The 13,647-nt window shown below is 34.5% G+C and overlaps 1 protein-coding gene across 1 annotated transcript in view; it reads left to right on the plus strand.

The window, feature by feature from the left end:
• Positions 1–289: 289 nt before the first annotated feature.
• The window catches only part of LOC134680406 (ADP-ribosylation factor 6), a 113,215-nt gene continuing 99,857 nt past the window's right edge, over positions 290–13,647 (plus strand). Inside the window, exon 1 of the mRNA XM_063539540.1 lies at positions 290–447. The gene's annotated coding sequence lies outside the window, so the exon portion shown is untranslated. The remainder of the gene's footprint in view (positions 448–13,647) is intronic.

A 13,647-nucleotide genomic window follows, 5' to 3' on the forward strand; every position in this document is an offset into this window, starting at 1 on the left:
AACTAAACGAAGTGTCAATCGCGTACCGCTCCAAAACAACTGTTATCGTATAAATTTACAGTCAATAACCACGTCACACAAAACAATAAATGCAAATAATCACAAATATTAATTTTTTGTTACATATATATGGTATTCTGTTGAGAGAATCATTTAAAAATGAATATAAAACATTCTCAAATAAAATGGGTAGTGTTTCTTACAATGGCAACAATTCTATACGTTTATGGTTTTGTACCCTCATGTTGTCACTACTGTATGATGCAACTTCAAGTCATTGCGCGTAACGCATTTCCAAACACGTGGCGCTAGTGTTCTATCCATTCTAAACAAGATTGTCAAATTGTCAATCGTGCGGATTCGTGCGTGAATGTGGAGTGTTTTGTGTTGTGAGTGAATGGTGCTTGTGGGTCGTGGAAAATTATTGCCAATTGCTGCTGTTATGTGGTAAGTTTCTCTTCAGTTTGTACTATTTATTTGCATTATTTACGTTTTTGTTCTGAGGTGAAACCAATAGGAAAGCACGGCCGCCATACATTGAGTGGCCGTCATCAGCCGTTATTTGACCGCCATCGCCCAAGCTACCGACAGCGACTCCGCCTTTTTCTAAAAAGCGTAGCATTTACCGCAGAATTTATAGACTAGTTTGACTCATTTTGTAGGGTTTCGATGTTACTATGTCAAGTTAAAGTTTTTAGTAATTATTTCCGCATGAGTTAACTAACTTTAAAGTTTGCAAAGTGATGTTGCCGCCTCTGCGATGATTCACGTCACAATGCGATTATTAGAATCACTCCAATATTTTACCACGCTAATAATTCGTACTGACGGTCGGTCGAGTGATTATGCGAGTATGCATAGCAAGATAATGAATGAATTGGTTACAAATACCTTGGAATCAATTCAATTGCTACTTGACATTCTCTGCTGCACGAAGCTGCCGGTTGTTATGCTAATGTGAATTATGAAATTGCCGTGTATTGGCCGTAACTCTCAATAGATCAATTGTTAAATTGAATATTATTTGGATTCTACTTCACTCTGTTCTAAAAAGATCAATGTATCCCTTACATGAATTTAAATATTTTAGTAACCAGTATCCAATAGGAATTAGTAAATTGTTCTTTAGAATAGGAGAAAGCTGATACTTTCAGTCAACTTCATGCGAAATTCCTTACCATGACCATTTAGGCGAGCCTGCAGAGTGTTTGTTTTGCTTTTACTACAAGAAAACTATTTAATTTACACCAAGATATCTTTTTTCCTTTTCTTCTTCACCTTTTTTCTCACTTTATACACTGAATGATGTTATAAACTCATGATTGTTGTGTATGGCTCATCACAGAGCCTGAATACATACCCACTAAAAACATATGTAAACTATAGTAATTGCTTACAAGCTTAGAAGATTGTTACCTATAGTAACTATGTTTTGGTCATTAGTTAATGGGTATCATTGTCCATTAAAGTTATCAGTCAATGTCACTTGAGTGCTTTTCTGCTTATCATGCTTAACCATTGTGTTTTTTTTACTAACAAAGCTAATTTTGTCAATTTTTTTCCACAATTTCCTTAATATGTTAGACTCTTTTATAAATAACTAGCTTTTTCCCGCGACTTTGTTGCATGGAATTAGTGACAGCAGCTAAAGTAGGTATAGTGCCTGGATAATGCTAATAGCAATCATTCAATTTGCGCATATGATATTATTCAATTCATTAACTCTTTCAATTCCGCCCTCCTTTGCATTGCACTCTCTTCAGGGATGATTTCCGACATAAAAACTATCCTGTCCTTCCCCGGGACTCAAACTATCTCTATACCAAATTCCAACTAAATTGGTTCAGCGGCTTAGGTGTGACGAGGTAATAAAGACAGACAGACAGATACACTTTCGCCTTTATAATATTAGTATGGATTGTATTATGTTAGAAAATTAGTATCAAGTTTGTTGATTTTGTTGCTATGAGGAAGTTAACATTAATAATGTTTTAATATGCTTGATACTGACACATGTTCATAACATCATAGTACTATCGCCCACACTGTTAACTGTACATTGGTGGACCTTATACCTTTTGTAATAAAGTCCACTGATGTACAGTTAGGTGTGTTGCTGTATGTACAGACTTTTAGGAAGTTAGAGAGAACAAAACACTTTATATTGAACTACCTACTAAATGTCAAACTCAAATATTAATTTATTTATCCTATGCTGATTATTAAAAACTTTAATAAGTTTAATCAGCAGCTTGTTATGAGAGAATAACATTACAACATTAAAACAATGTCAACAAGCAAATTTTGAGCTAGGTACCTACTTATTTTTATTGCAATGCAATGACATGTTTTAACTCCATAAACAATTAAACAAGAAATTGATGTAATTTTTATTTATTTATTACAGTGCCATCTCAGCTTATGCCTACATACTCAAAATAACCCAAAAAATACTAACAATATCACTCGAACTGTTCCAAACCAAACACAATTATAAACAATTATCAACTTTTTTCGATACCTTAAAGTGTATATTCCAAGTATTCCAACATACAAGCTCATATTGCTTTAAAGGTTAACTGAAGCGTCAGGTGAGTATATCAGGACACCTGCTTATCTCATGTAAATATACCTGTTACACTATCTGATAAAGTAAAACAAGGATTCTAAGGTTAATGAAGTCTTATCTACACTAGACTACATAACTGTCTACGGTAACCAAAATCATTACTGTTACTCGACGGAAAAGTCAATGTAATTTTTTTTCTAATTAAATAGCCTTATAGCCTAGGTTGTACCAGGTCCGGTAAAAAGGCCTTCCATGCAACTGAAATTTGAACTTTATTCTGTTAAATCAAAACTGCATTTGCCTTAGCATGTTTTGATTCATGCCGGCTAGAGGTTAAAATAAATAAAATAATACAAACTATCCCCCGGTGGCATGCTACAGTAGATGCTGGCAGCATTGTCTCATTGTATCTCAATCTCAATACTATTTTGCTATGCGACGAAGCTGCCAGCTCTATGGTCGCTGGTGACGTCCCTTATCTTTTTATTGGTTTTTTTTTTATCAGATTGTGTCCTTAATTATATTTATAACAACATGATCTTTGTTGACCAACAAAGTCTAGTTGTCTCTGATTTGTCAGAGACGATGAAATGAGGCCAACTGATACATGTGTGTGATTCACAGATTATTTTCCTATTAGATTGATCATATAAGGGCTCGTGCAGAAATTATGTGATCATATTTGGCCCACTGAAATTTATTGGGTAGGTATTTAAGGTAAGATTGTTGAGTTCTGTTTTTGGCTTTCCCACTGTGTAATAAAATTACACATGATGACTTTTCGAACCCCCCTCCCACATCGTGATCATTCGTGATATTTTTTCGGTTGATAATGGTGTTAGTTCCAACTTATTTAGGTACCATTAAAGTACTCTAAAAAAAGGCCTAGTGCTTTCGTCTGTGGAGTTCCTTCTATGCTAACAACCAAGGTATAGGACAGGAGTTATAATAAATCACACCCTGTTGAAAAGCGTCGGATGTAATTGAAAAGTACCTCCCATGTTTTTTAACTGTTAGACAAGAGTAACGCTTCGTAAAGCGTAGTCTATGTGCGGTAATCTTACTAACTACAATTACATGCATCACGCGACCGTATACCTATGTCCACACTGTCAACTGATCGAGTGATCCTGAACCTTATTACAAAGACTTAAGGTTCTCCAAAGGTAACTCAAACTGTTAGTACTCATCACAGGAATGCTGTTCACATTCGTGTCACTTGCTGAATTTCCATTCTCACTCGACCCAGTTGGCGGTGTTCTTCGGTCGATAGTTGAACTACTGACATGATGTTGCATTTTAAAGGTCAAATACATAACTACTTAAACGCCTCCTAGCCTGGTAGTGACCATACTTGAGGTTCCGTCACACAGGCGCGTTTTCCGGATGGGGCGTGAGCGTTTTATATGTAAAAGCGGCGCGCCCCGCTCACGCCCCGCCCGCAAAACGTGCTTGTGTGACGAAGCCTTTACTAGGCAGGAGGTCCCGGGGTTCGCAGAGGGTCCCGACCCTTTAGAAACCTGTACACTCCTTTTTTGAAGAAGTCTATACTGCAATCTCTCCAAAAAACCTCGGCAGCGAGCTAATTCCACAGCCGCAGCGTTCGCGGAACGAAATTTGTCTAGAACTCTACATTTCCTGTGTTGGTACTGGTAGTTATATTTTACCTGATTTTTAAGAAGCAAGAGTCTTACTATATCTCTGTGTTGGGGCTAAGTTGTATTTCATAATAACCATGGATCACTATCTCAATATTGCGCCCTATAAAACAATTTGTTTACTTCGTTAAGCACAGGAAATTGGTAGCTTGTTGAAAATTAATGACTGGCAACGTACTGATACTGACTCTACTGAATTGCAGCATTTGCTAACAAATCATACGTTTTAGGACATGCACGGAACATTTTAAGTGTTATTTTTTGTACTATCAAATTGATATTGATATTTATTAACTCCGACTTGTTTGCCGACGAAAGTCATCATAAACTTTTAAAGATTTTTTACGTTTTTGCGAATCAAACATGTAATAGGTAGCTTATTTATTAATCGCTTTATTATTACTTAGGTACTTAATTTTACAGTGCATTGGTGTTAGCTGTAATGCTGTAAAATTTGATTTCAATAAATATCAATATCAATATCAAATGTTATACAGACTTGTTTATACAGACCATATCTAAATGCATCTATATGGCAGCCCATATTGACAACAAACAGTTTTGCTTAAAAACGGCACAATTGTACAGTATTTGTGTACCGTTGCCATACATAAGGATTTACCCTGACTTGTCCCTACTCCCTTTGTCAAGATTGAGGATGTCAGGTTTTTAGAAACCTTAACTTAACCAATAAAAGTCTTTTTTTATTTTCAACTTAAATCTGCAATCGGCTGTTCTAGCCATAATCAGATGGTTTGTTTCTTTTTTTTAAGTTGCTATTTAGGGTGGTGTTCCACTGAGCACTAAATAACAAAAGTTAGCTAAAATTTAGGAGTTGGGCAGAAGAAAGGGTGGGTTCTCTCTTTAATATTAGCGTTTATCCCGCTTGCATTCTCCGCTATTGCTAGAGGGAAGGGCAGATTATGCTGTAGCTAATTTAGCTACAGCATATGGTGGCGAGCTATGGGGCTAATGGCTCGCGAATGGTTAGAATAAGGGATTTTATTTTGTGTAAAATACCGACCACAAAATATTCGAACTTTTTTCAGAATATTAAATTTTTCCCGCCAACCAACCATCAATTGTAATATTATTCTAGTTAAACCGCCGCTGGCTGGTATGACACGGACGGAAGCACGTCCCGTACACTGATGATGCGTCATAGATCATCGGTAATCAGAAGCGGAATTAATCTGCAGTTTGCATTTAAAATATATATTTTTCTACATACATCAATATTATGAATAGGTATAGAAATACGTAGAAAACATCCATAACTATGTCATGTGAATAGTTACAAGAAATCAATGTAAATTGAGTATAGTTTATCATTTAAAATTACCATTTTAAAAGTAAATTAATACCTGTAACTAAATTAAGCCTAAACCGGATGGCCGGATTTAGGCCAACGGGCCTGAACGGGCACTAAAATGTTGAATGAACAAGAACTGGTTGATAGAGGAAAATCACGCGAGCTATATTTCAAACAAAGTAAAATGAGCAAATTTTGTTTGTCATAGTTACAGAATGTATATACTATAGACGAAGTTCTAATTATATTCCTGATTTTGGAACTTCGAGACACGGTTCATCCATATTGGCCCCGACGGAAGACCAGCGTTAGCCCAGCCAGGCTAACATCATGCTGAATCGGAAACATTTCGTGGCTTACATAATATGTTATGTTACGTGTTGTTACGAGTGTGAAGTTAGCAGCCTAAAGTAAGCTGCCTAAGATAACCCGGCCAAATAAAGAAGTCGAGATTTATGAATTATACAAAACAGTAAAATATACCATTTCAAGGTCAAGGATAAACTTCAATAAGCAAATAATGACTTTTCTGATGTCCTAGCCAAATGTGTGAGATAAAATGTGAAAATATTGCAACAATAACATAGGCAGCTAACTTCACAAAATGACATCCTTACAAATACGAACCAATTTCCACATGAAGCTGTCTAGATTACACTTTGTAGTTAGTACCATTAGAACCGCCTTGTTACCAGTTATAAACGAGGTAAGTTTCATAAACTTTGAAACAAAACTACTAGTTAAAACTGACTGAAAAAACATATCTGCCTAAGTAAAAATGACAATTTTCTGGAATTTCCACATGAAGGTGTCTAGATTACACTTTGTGGTTAGTACCATTCGAACCGCCTTGTTACTAGTTATAAACGAAGTAAGTTTCATAAACTTTCAAAGAAAACTACTAGCCCAAACTGACTGAAAATACATATCTGCCTAAGTAAAAATGTCAATTTTCTGAAATTTCCACATGAAGGTGTCTAGATTACACTTTTTAGTTAAAACCATTAGAACCGCCTTGTTATCAGTTATAAACGAGGTAAGTTTCATAAACTTTCAAAGAAAACTACTAGCCCAAACTGACTGAAAATACATATCTGCCTAAGTAAAGATGACAATTTTCTGGAATTTCCACATGAAGCTGTCTAGATTACACTTTGTGTTTAGAACAATTAGAACCGCCTTATCACCAGTTATAAAGGAGGTAAGTTTCATAAACTTTCAAAGAAAACTACTAGCCCAAACTGACTGAAAAAACATATCTGCCCAAGTAAAAATGACAATTTTCTGGAATTTCCACATGAAGCTGTCTAGATTACACTTTGTAGTTATTACCATTAGAACCGCCTTGTTACCAGTCATAAACGAAGTAAGTTTCATAAACTTTCAAAGAAAATTACTAGCCCAAACTGACTGAAAATACATATCTGCCTAAGTAAAAATAACAATTTTCTGAAATTTCCACATGAAGCTGTCTAGATTACACTTTGTGTTTAGTACCATTAGAACCGCCTTGTTACCAGTTTTAAACGAGGTAAGTTTCATAAACTTTCAAAGAAAACTACTAGCCCAAACTGACTGAAAATACATATCTGCCTAAGTAAAAATGACAATTTTCTGGAATTTCCACATGAAGGTGTCTAGATTACACTTTGTGGTTAGTACCATTAGAACCGCCTTGTTACTAGTTATAAACGAAGTAAGTTTCATAAACGTTCAAAGAAAACTACTAGCCCAAACTGACTGAAAATACATATCTGCCTAAGTAAAAATGAAAATTTTCTGGAATTTCCACATGAAGGTGTCTAGATTACACTTTGTATTTAGTACAATTAGAACCGCCTTCTTACCAGTTATAAACGAGGTAAGTTTCATAAACTTTCAAAGAAAACTACTAGCCCAAACTGACTGAAAATACATATCTGCCTAAGTAAAGATGACAATTTTCTGGAATTTCCACATGAAGGTGTCTAGATTACACTTTGTAGTTAGTACCATTAGAACCGCCTTGTTACCAGTTATAAACGAGGTAAGTTTCATAAACTTTCAAAGAAAACTACTAGCCCAAACTGACTGAAAATACATATCTGCCTAAGTAAAAATGTCAATTTTCTGGAATTTCGACATGAAGGTGTCTAGATTACACTTTGTAGTTAGTACCATTAGAACCGTCTTGTTACCAGTTATAAACGAGGTAAGTTTCATAAACTTTCAAAGAAAACTACTAGCCCAAACTGACTGAAAATACATATCTGCCTAAGTAAAAATGACAATTTTCTGGAATTTCCACATGAAGCTGTCTAGATTACACTTTGTGTTTAGAACAATTAGAACCGCCTTATCACCAGTTATAAAGGAGGTAAGTTTCATAAACTTTCAAAGAAAACTACTAGCCCAAACTGACTGAAAAAACATATCTGCCCAAGTAAAAATGACAATTTTCTGGAATTTCCACATGAAGCTGTCTAGATTACACTTTGTAGTTATTACCATTAGAACCGCCTTGTTACCAGTCATAAACGAAGTAAGTTTCATAAACTTTCAAAGAAAATTACTAGCCCAAACTGACTGAAAATACATATCTGCCTAAGTAAAAATAAAAATTTTCTGAAATTTCCACATGAAGCTGTCTAGATTACACTTTGTGTTTAGTACCATTAGAACCGCCTTGTTACCAGTTTTATACGAGGTAAGTTTCATAAACTTTCAAAGAAAACTACTAGCCCAAACTGACTGAAAATACATATCTGCCTAAGTAAAAATGACAATTTTCTGGAATTTCCACATGAAGGTGTCTAGATTACACTTTGTGGTTAGTACCATTAGAACCGCCTTGTTACTAGTTATAAACGAAGTAAGTTTCATAAACGTTCAAAGAAAACTACTAGCCCAAACTGACTGAAAATACATATCTGCCTAAGTAAAAATGAAAATTTTCTGGAATTTCCACATGAAGGTGTCTAGATTACACTTTGTATTTAGTACAATTAGAACCGCCTTCTTACCAGTTATAAACGAGGTAAGTTTCATAAACTTTCAAAGAAAACTACTAGCCCAAACTGACTGAAAATACATATCTGCCTAAGTAAAGATGACAATTTTCTGGAATTTCCACATGAAGGTGTCTAGATTACACTTTGTAGTTAGTACCATTAGAACCGCCTTGTTACCAGTTATAAACGAGGTAAGTTTCATAAACTTTCAAAGAAAACTACTAGCCCAAACTGACTGAAAATACATATCTGCCTAAGTAAAAATGTCAATTTTCTGGAATTTCGACATGAAGGTGTCTAGATTACACTTTGTAGTTAGTACCATTAGAACCGTCTTGTTACCAGTTATAAACGAGGTAAGTTTCATAAACTTTCAAAGAAAACTACTAGCCCAAACTGACTGAAAATACATATCTGCCTAAGTAAAAATGACAATTTTCTGGAATTTCCACATGAAGCTGTCTAGATTACACTTTGTGTTTAGAACAATTAGAACCGCCTTATCACCAGTTATAAAGGAGGTAAGTTTCATAAACTTTCAAAGAAAACTACTAGCCCAAACTGACTGAAAATACATATCTGCCTAAGTAAAAATATCAATTTTCTGAAATTTCCACATGAAGGTGTCTAGATTACACTTTGTAGTTAGTACCATTAGAACCGCCTTGTTACCAGTTATAAACGAGGTAAGTTTCATAAACTTTCAAAGAAAACTACTAGCCCAAACTGACTGAAAATACATATCTGCCTAAGTAAAAATGACAATTTTCTGAAATTTCCACATGAAGGTGTCTAGATTACACTTTGTAGTTAGTACCATTAGAACCGCCTTGTTACCAGTTATAAACGAGGTAAGTTTCATAAACTTTCAAAGAAAACTACTAGCCCAAACTGACTGAAAATACATATCTGCCTAAGTAAAAATGTCAATTTTCTGAAATTTCCACATGAAGGTGTCTAGATTACACTTTGTAGTTAGTACCATTAGAACCGCCTTGTTACCACTTATAAACGAGGTAAGTTTCATAAACTTTCAAAGAAAACTACTAGCCCAAACTGACTGAAAATACATATCTGCCTAAGTAAAAATGACAATTTTCTGGAATTTCCACATGAAGGTGTCTAGATTACACTTTTTAGTTAGTACCATTAGAACCGCCGTGTTACCAGTTATAAACGAGGTAAGTTTCATAAACTTTCAAAGAAAACTACTAGCCCAAACTGACTGAAAATACATATCTGCCTAAGTAAAAATGACAATTTTCTGGAATTTCGACATGAAGGTGTCTAGATTACACTTTGTGTTTAGTACCATTAGAACCGCCTTCTTACCAGTTATAAACGAGGTAAGTTTCATAAACTTTCAAAGAAAACTACTAGCCCAAACTGACTGAAAATACATATCTGCCTAAGTAAAAATGATAATTTTCTGGAATTTCCACATGAAGGTGTCTAGATTACACTTTTTAGTTAGTACCATTAGAACCGCCTTGTTACCACTTATATACGAGGTAAGTTTCATAAACTTTCAAAGAAAACTACTAGCCCAAACTGACTGAAAATACATATCTGCCTAAGTAAAAATGTCAATTTTCTGGAATTTCGACATGAAGGTGTCTAGATTACACTTTGTAGTTAGTACCATTAGAACCGCCTTGTTACCACTTATAAACGAGGTAAGTTTCATAAACTTTCAAAGAAAACTACTAGCCCAAACTGACTGAAAATACATATCTGCCTAAGTAAAAATGATAATTTTCTGGAATTTCCACATGAAGGTGTCTAGATTACACTTTTTAGTTAGTACCATTAGAACCGCCTTGTTACCAGTTATAAACGAGGTAAGTTTCATAAACTTTCAAAGAAAACTACTAGCCCAAACTGACTGAAAATACATATCTGCCTAAGTAAAAATGATAATTTTCTGGAATTTCCACATGAAGGTGTCTAGATTACACTTTTTAGTTAGTACCATTAGAACCGCCTTGTTACCAGTTATAAACGAGGTAAGTTTCATAAACTTTCAAAGAAAACTACTAGCCCAAACTGACTGAAAATACATATCTGCCTAAGTAAAAATGACAATTTTCTGGAATTTCGACATGAAGGTGTCTAGATTACACTTTGTGTTTAGTACCATTAGAACCGCCTTCTTACCAGTTATAAACGAGGTAAGTTTCATAAACTTTCAAAGAAAACTACTAGCCCAAACTGACTGAAAATACATATCTGCCTAAGTAAAAATGATAATTTTCTGGAATTTCCACATGAAGGTGTCTAGATTACACTTTTTAGTTAGTACCATTAGAACCGCCTTGTTACCAGTTATAAACGAGGTAAGTTTCATAAACTTTCAAAGAAAACTACTAGCCCAAACTGACTGAAAATACATATCTGCCTAAGTAAAAATGACAATTTTCTGAAATTTCCACATGAAGGTGTCTAGATTACACTTTGTAGTTAGTACCATTAGAACCGCCTTGTTACCACTTATAAACGAGGTAAGTTTCATAAACTTTCAAAGAAAACTACTAGCCCAAACTGACTGAAAATACATATCTGCCTAAGTAAAAATGACAATTTTCTGGAATTTCCACATGAAGCTGTCTAGATTACACTTTGTGTTTAGAACAATTAGAACCGCCTTATCACCAGTTATAAAGGAGGTAAGTTTCATAAACTTTCAAAGAAAACTACTAGCCCAAACTGACTGAAAAAACATATCTGCCCAAGTAAAAATGACAATTTTCTGGAATTTCCACATGAAGCTGTCTAGATTACACTTTGTAGTTATTACCATTAGAACCGCCTTGTTACCAGTCATAAACGAAGTAAGTTTCATAAACTTTCAAAGAAAATTACTAGCCCAAACTGACTGAAAATACATATCTGCCTAAGTAAAAATAAAAATTTTCTGAAATTTCCACATGAAGCTGTCTAGATTACACTTTGTGTTTAGTACCATTAGAACCGCCTTGTTACCAGTTTTATACGAGGTAAGTTTCATAAACTTTCAAAGAAAACTACTAGCCCAAACTGACTGAAAATACATATCTGCCTAAGTAAAAATGACAATTTTCTGGAATTTCCACATGAAGGTGTCTAGATTACACTTTGTGGTTAGTACCATTAGAACCGCCTTGTTACTAGTTATAAACGAAGTAAGTTTCATAAACGTTCAAAGAAAACTACTAGCCCAAACTGACTGAAAATACATATCTGCCTAAGTAAAAATGAAAATTTTCTGGAATTTCCACATGAAGGTGTCTAGATTACACTTTGTATTTAGTACAATTAGAACCGCCTTCTTACCAGTTATAAACGAGGTAAGTTTCATAAACTTTCAAAGAAAACTACTAGCCCAAACTGACTGAAAATACATATCTGCCTAAGTAAAGATGACAATTTTCTGGAATTTCCACATGAAGGTGTCTAGATTACACTTTGTAGTTAGTACCATTAGAACCGCCTTGTTACCAGTTATAAACGAGGTAAGTTTCATAAACTTTCAAAGAAAACTACTAGCCCAAACTGACTGAAAATACATATCTGCCTAAGTAAAAATGTCAATTTTCTGGAATTTCGACATGAAGGTGTCTAGATTACACTTTGTAGTTAGTACCATTAGAACCGTCTTGTTACCAGTTATAAACGAGGTAAGTTTCATAAACTTTCAAAGAAAACTACTAGCCCAAACTGACTGAAAATACATATCTGCCTAAGTAAAAATGACAATTTTCTGGAATTTCCACATGAAGCTGTCTAGATTACACTTTGTGTTTAGAACAATTAGAACCGCCTTATCACCAGTTATAAAGGAGGTAAGTTTCATAAACTTTCAAAGAAAACTACTAGCCCAAACTGACTGAAAATACATATCTGCCTAAGTAAAAATATCAATTTTCTGAAATTTCCACATGAAGGTGTCTAGATTACACTTTGTAGTTAGTACCATTAGAACCGCCTTGTTACCAGTTATAAACGAGGTAAGTTTCATAAACTTTCAAAGAAAACTACTAGCCCAAACTGACTGAAAATACATATCTGCCTAAGTAAAAATGACAATTTTCTGAAATTTCCACATGAAGGTGTCTAGATTACACTTTGTAGTTAGTACCATTAGAACCGCCTTGTTACCAGTTATAAACGAGGTAAGTTTCATAAACTTTCAAAGAAAACTACTAGCCCAAACTGACTGAAAATACATATCTGCCTAAGTAAAAATGTCAATTTTCTGAAATTTCCACATGAAGGTGTCTAGATTACACTTTGTAGTTAGTACCATTAGAACCGCCTTGTTACCACTTATAAACGAGGTAAGTTTCATAAACTTTCAAAGAAAACTACTAGCCCAAACTGACTGAAAATACATATCTGCCTAAGTAAAAATGATAATTTTCTGGAATTTCCACATGAAGGTGTCTAGATTACACTTTTTAGTTAGTACCATTAGAACCGCCGTGTTACCAGTTATAAACGAGGTAAGTTTCATAAACTTTCAAAGAAAACTACTAGCCCAAACTGACTGAAAATACATATCTGCCTAAGTAAAAATGACAATTTTCTGGAATTTCGACATGAAGGTGTCTAGATTACACTTTGTGTTTAGTACCATTAGAACCGCCTTCTTACCAGTTATAAACGAGGTAAGTTTCATAAACTTTCAAAGAAAACTACTAGCCCAAACTGACTGAAAATACATATCTGCCTAAGTAAAAATGATAATTTTCTGGAATTTCCACATGAAGGTGTCTAGATTACACTTTTTAGTTAGTACCATTAGAACCGCCTTGTTACCAGTTATAAACGAGGTAAGTTTCATAAACTTTCAAAGAAAACTACTAGCCCAAACTGACTGAAAATACATATCTGCCTAAGTAAAAATGACAATTTTCTGGAATTTCGACATGAAGGTGTCTAGATTACACTTTGTGTTTAGTACCATTAGAACCGCCTTCTTACCAGTTATAAACGAGGTAAGTTTCATAAACTTTCAAAGAAAACTACTAGCCCAAACTGACTGAAAATACATATCTGCCTAAGTAAAAATGACAATTTTTTGGAATTTCGACATGAAGGTGTCTAGATTACACTTTGTGTTTAGTACCATTAGAACCG

The sequence above is a fragment of the Cydia fagiglandana genome, chromosome 3, assembly GCF_963556715.1.
Source record: "Cydia fagiglandana chromosome 3, ilCydFagi1.1, whole genome shotgun sequence".
NCBI classification, from domain to species: Eukaryota; Metazoa; Arthropoda; class Insecta; order Lepidoptera; family Tortricidae; genus Cydia; species Cydia fagiglandana.